Genomic DNA, 6,506 nt, shown 5'->3' with positions numbered 1-6,506 from the left:
CAGGTTCCACATTCAACAGGGAGTCCACTTGGGATTCTCTCTCTCCCTCTGCCCCCCCCCACCCCCCGCTGTCCCTCTCTCTAAATAAATAAATGTTCCTTTGAATTGCCTACCTCACATCTATTGTTTGGATGGAAAAGAAAAAGCTTTCATTAGATAGAGTCAGTGTTCCAGGATGGATGGGTACTAACTAACCAAATATCTAAAATCTCACCATTCAGTGACTCCAAAGGACACCTTGGTTACCGCCTGTTTTAGAGAGCAGGTGGAACTAGATTATTTTCAACATGAAAACACACAATTGGGCTCTAACCAGGAAATGTTGCGGAGTATTGCAAAGCTCAGAGTGTACCTATCTTCTCAGAGCAAGTGAAAGGATTCTTGCTCAACTTGCTGCTTCTCCCAGTGATCTCAGGTCAGTGGGAGGACAACACTAATTCACGTCCAGGTGTGCACATCTCTCCCTGCCGCATCGTGCTAAAAAGAAAGATCACTGTGCTTGCTTCCTTCCTCCCCCTGCTTCACTCTTCTGCCCTCTAAAGATACTTTGCTTCTGTCAGGTCAATTCCTGGCAATGAGTCCACAGACAAAGGGCAATGGAGAGCAAGAAAGAAAGATGAATCTAGAGAAAGATAATTTTTTTTTTTCTAATCAGAACAAAGACTTAAGAGCAAGAAAACAAATTGAAAGAAAGAAAAGACCGACACACACTGTCAGGGAGAAATCTAGGTGGAGAGTTAAATTTTAGTTAATGCTCTGGACAGACTGAGCCATATGGAGCCACAAGTATATCAGGGTTTCAGCACATCCAGTTGACTTTGGTCTGCAGCGCTTGGATGACTTGGAATTGAAGACTGTCTGAAAGCAGCTGACAAAGGCTAATATGGATATGGAAGACTTCCCTGGAGGATGGGATTTCGCCAGAATCTTGATAGGTAAGATCTCTTTAAGCAGATTGGGTAGGATGGACCTGGGGAGGATGGGCCCCCAAGATGAACAGACCATGGGCAGGAAAGCTGCTGGTGAGAGCTGGTGAGCACCACAGATGAACAAACTAAAATAAATAAATCTGTGAACCAACGTGTACGCTATACCAAGACACACAACCATGCATGCTGGCAGGGACCCAAGCACGTCGCTGCCCACTCTCTCAACATATATGAATGTCTGTAAGCTAAGGAATTTCTCCTTCCTCTCCCCACAACTAAATTTATGGCTTCCCCTTCTTGGCGAACAGCACAGGGTAGAAACATCAGCACCATCTTCCACCTCTCCTTCACTTTTTTTTTTTTTTTTGAAGATTCCATTCATTCATTTGCGAGAGAGACAGAGAGAGAACAAGCAGGGGGAGAGGCAGAGGGAGAGGGAGAGAAGACTCCCCGCTGAGCAAGGAGCCCGATGCGGGACTCGATCCCAGGACCCTGGGATCATGACCCGAGCCGAAGGCAGACGCCCAACCATCTGAGCCACCCAGGCGCCCCCCACCTCTCCTTCACTTTGATCTCACATAGCAAACCATCAATTCTACCTCTACGTGCTCCCTCCCAGCCAACCCCACTGTTTTCACTGAGGCCCTTGTCAACTCTCATGTCAGATCTCTGCAACTGGCTTGTCTGCTCTCTACAACCAATATTCTATGTCGTCTCCAGAGGATCCCCCAAAGCACATATGCAAACTTGTCACTTCCAGGCTTAAATATCTTGGTTAAGAGAAATGATAAAAATGATACTACAGGGGCGCCCCGGGTAGCTCAGTCAGTTAAGCGTCTGCCTTCGGCCCAGGTCATGATCCCAGGGTCCTGGGATCGAGCCCCACATCTCACTCTCTCTATCTCAATCAAATAAATAAATACATAAAATCTTTAAAATAAAAAATATGAGGGGCGCCTGGGTGGCTCAGATGGTTAAGCGTCTGCCTTCGGCTCAGGTCATGATCCCAGGGTCCTGGGATTGAGTGCCGCATCAGGCTCCCTGCTCCTTGGGAGCCTGCTTCTCCCTCTGCCTCTATCTCTCTGTCTTTCATGAATAAATAAATAAAACCTTTAAAAAAATAAATAAAATAAAATAAAAAATATGATACTACAAATGATAGTACAAGACTTACAAGAAAACCGCAGTGATCAAAACAGCATCATACTGGCATATAAAGAGACAGATTCAGGAAAACAGAATATAGTTCAGAAATACTCAACTACTTAAGGGCACTTAGTATACTAAAGGATGGCTTTTCATATTGGTTGTGGGGGAAGACAAATTATTGAATAAGTGGTGTTAGGTACCCTGAGAAGCATTTAAAAAAAAAAAAAAAGAACTGGATCTCTAAATCTTTCCTTCTACCAAAATTAATAAAAGAATCACATTTTAGAGTTTAAAATGCAAGCAATAAAAATACTAGAAAATAAATAGGTAAACATTCAATAAATTGTGTTGGGAAAACCAGATAACCAGATGCAGAAGAATGAAATTGGACCCCCATCTTACATTGGTCACAAAAATGAACTTGAAATAGAATAAAGACTTAAACATAAGACCTGGAGCCATTGGCAAAGATTATTTTGCATATGACTCCAAAAGCACAAGCACCAAAAGCAAAAATTAATAAGTGGGATTACATCAAACTGAAAAGCTTCTGCACTGTGAAAGAATCAACAAAATGAAAGGGAATGGAATGAGAGAAAATATTTGCAAATTATATATCTATTAAGGGGTTAATATCCAAAAGATGTAAAGAACTCGCACAACTCAATGGCAAAACAAAACAAAACAAAAAACAACAAAAAAATTCCCTATCCGATTAAAAATATGGACAGAGGAACTGAATAGACATTTTCCCAAAGAAGACACACAAATAGCCATCAAGTACATGGAAAGATGCTCAGTATCACTCATCATCAGGGACATGCAATTCGAAACCACAATGAGATATCATCTCACACCTGTTAGAATGGCTATCATCAAAAAGATAAGAGATAGTGTGGGTGGGTACCCAGGGAAAAGGGAATCCGTGCACTGTTGATGAGAATGTAAATTGGTGCAGCTACTATGGAGAACAACAAGAAGTTTCCTCAAAAATTTAAAAATAGAACTGCCATGGAGCACGTGGGTGGCTCAATCAGTTCAGTGTCCAACTCTTGATTTCGGCTCAGGTCATGATCTCAGACTTATGGGATGTAAGCCTGCATGGGGCTCTGAGCTCAGTGGGGAGTCTGCTTAGGATTCTCTCTCTCTCTCTCCCTCTGCCCCTCCCTCCTGTGCACACTCTCCTCTCAAATAAATAAATCTTATATATATATATATATTTTAAGATTTTATTTATTTATTTGAGAGAGAGAGAATGAGAGAGAGAGAGCACACATGAGAGGGGGGAGGGTCAGAGGGAGAAGCAGACTCCCGGCCGAGCAGGGAGCCCGATGCGGGACTCGATCCAGGGACTACCAGGATCATGACCTGAGCTGAAGGCAGACACTTAACCAACGGAGCCACCCAGGCATCCCTAAAATAAATAAATAAATAAATAAATCTTAAAAAAAGAGAGAGAAAGAACTACCATATGGTCCAGTAATCCCACTTCTGAGTATATATCCAAAGGAAATGAAACCAGGAAGAGGCTTTTTAGGCATGACATAAAAGCCAGAGACATAAGAAGAAAACAGTGAACAGGGGCTCCTGGCTGGCTCAGTCAGAAGACCATGCAACTCTTGATCTTGGGGTCATGGGTTCCAGCCCCATGATGGGTGTGGAGATTACATACATACATACATAAATTAATTAATTAATTAATTAAGAAAATAAAACACTGGACAACCCCCCTTCCGAAAACAACACTAACAAAAAAACCCTGAAGACAAAAACAAAACCAAAAAAAGGCATCAACTAAGTAAAAAGATCAAGGACAACTGGCAGAAAATATTTGCACCATATATGAAATGACCAAATGTTAATTGCATTGATATATATATATATATATATATATATATATATATAAAGCACCTACAAATCAAATCAGTTTTAAAGAAACCAACAACAAACCAATGGAAAAATGAGCAAGGTACCTCAACAGTGTGTAGCAGAGGAAGAAGACATGACTTCATATAAGCAAAGATGTTCAAGCTCACTCCTGAAAAGGGAAATGCAAATTGATGTGATAGTGAAATGCTATTTTTCACCGATCTGATTAATAAAGCTTAAAAAAACTTGATAAGGGGCGCCTGGGTGGCTCAGTTGGTTGAGCGACTGCCTTCAGCTCAGGGCATGATCCTGGAGTCCTGGGATCGAGTCCCGCATCGGGTTCCCTGCTCAGCAGGGAGTCTGCTTCTCCCTCTGACCCTCTTTCCTCTCGTGCTCTCAGTCTCTCATTCTCTCTCTCTCAAATAAATAAATAAAATCTTTAAAAAAAAAACTTGATAAATTGTATTGGTGAGGGTGTGAGGAAACTCATATATGACAGTGGGGGGAAGGCATTGTAAATTAAACCTCTATGGAGGATAATACAGCAATATCTACAGTTAACCCTTGAACAACACAGGGGTTAGGGGCACTGGGGATACAAAATACCCCCATGCAGTCGAAAATCCACATACAACTTTTGACCCCCAAAACTTAACTACTAATAGCTTATTGTTAACCAGAAGACTTACTAATTGCATGCATAAACAGTCAATTAACACACATTTTGTGTGCTATATGTATTATGTACTGCATTCGTACAATAAAGTAGGCTGGACAAATGAAAATGTTAAGAAAATAAGGAAAAGAAAATATATTTACAGTCCTGTAAACAACTTGCAAGGAAGTGGACCTGCACAGTTCAAACCCGTATTGTTCAAGAGCCAACGTATAATTAATGTTGTCAGTATCCTTTGATTTAGCAGCTCTGTTTCTATGAGTTTCCCAAGTAAGTCAAGGATATAGACATTTTGGCACTGTTTATAATGGCAAAAGGTTGGAAACAACCTAAAAGCCCATCCACAGGAAATTCATTAAATAAAAATGGTACAGGAATCCAGTGGAATTCTATGTAACAGTTAAAGAGAATGGGGACACTTTTACTGTGTGCTGGTGCAGAACCATCTCCCAGACACATTATTAAGTGAACAAAGCAAGATGTCTTGGGGAAGGGGAAGTGGGGGCTGAGTGCTGCATTTAGAAAAGAGGGAGGTTCACTTTTCAGTTTATCTCTGCAGCTGATCTCCAAACCTATTGCCCCTTCTTCGGGGCACACATCTCATTTTCCAGACTCCCTTACATGGAGGAACAGCCAAGTGACTGAAGACCCAGTGAAACAGGCTCAGATGCAAAAACTTCCCCTGTGCCATCCTTAATGCTCTTTTTTCCTCTGGTTGTCTGAAATGACACTGAGCTCCACCGTGACTTTGGGAATCAGGTATTAACCCCAGAGTCATACACAGAAAAGAGCCTGGGTCCCTGGGCTCCTCCCTGGAGGGGAACATCTGTGTGAGAAACAACGTGAGCAGGGACTTTATTATATGTAGTCACTGGAATTTGGTGGCATATCTGCTATAGCAGCTGTTAATTATTTTGTTATCCTTTTGCTATCACATTAGCTCTTTAAGGCAAAACAAAACACACACACACACCCCCCACACACACATACCTCACATAACCATGTGTGTCTCCTTCAGATCTTAGAACACCTTTGCCTGGTACTTAACACCCGGCATTGGTCAACCTCTTCAGCCTTAGCTCCCGTGGCTGGAGCCTCAGTAGTAACAGCCCATACACTTGCTGCCTAGATCTGCCCCTTTCCTCTGCTCCTCTTCCGTCAAAACCCGGCCCAGATTTCCCTGCCAAGTTTCTTCACCTCCTCCTCGGACTTTTGCTGATATTGTCTGGTTGAAATGCACACAGCTGACCTTGCATCCATCCCCCTTCCTAGGCGAACCTGCTGATTCCTCCCTGTCTCCCCAGTGCCCACCTCCAGGATGTTCCCGGAATTAAACAGTTTGCAAGATCCTTGCCCCCACCCCTGCTCTCTTGTAGTCCATTAGCCACAGAATGAGAAACCCGTGAGTTTAAGATGCAAATCAAGCAAGGCATCCTTCTGTGAACTCCTCACCACTCTGTGTAAGATCTTCCTAAGACAATTCAGGTCTCACCTGTCACTTCCTGACCAAAGGGTTTAAAAGCAGTGCTCTCTGCTCCAACTGTGTCTTCACCCTATTCGGTATCTTCACATTCCTTACCACTCTCCGAAATTACCTCCTGTTTAGTTTAAGGTCGGCCTCCCTCACTAGAGTGTAAGCCCGCGTAAGTCAGGGCCAGGGTTGTTCCGGGTCAGGCCTGTCCACATTAGGGTTCAGGCACACACAGAATTCTCGAGGTCGGGTTATTGCGTATACCCGGTGCGCCACGCGGGGGGCTGGAGCGGGGCACAGAGGGGAGCCGAGGGGGATCAGCCCGGGGCCCGGGGGCCGCAGCGGGGGGCCGCCGGGCAGCTCCGCCCGAGACCCCGGGGGAGGTGGCGGACACCCCCCCCCGCGCCCCGCC

This window comes from Eumetopias jubatus, unplaced genomic scaffold (assembly GCF_037043125.1).
Source record: "Eumetopias jubatus isolate StellerSeaLion01/CBP00866 unplaced genomic scaffold, mEumJub1_p1.0 scaffold_16, whole genome shotgun sequence".
Lineage (NCBI taxonomy): Eukaryota > Metazoa > Chordata > Mammalia > Carnivora > Otariidae > Eumetopias > Eumetopias jubatus.
Note: the sequence above shows the minus strand (reverse complement) of the source record.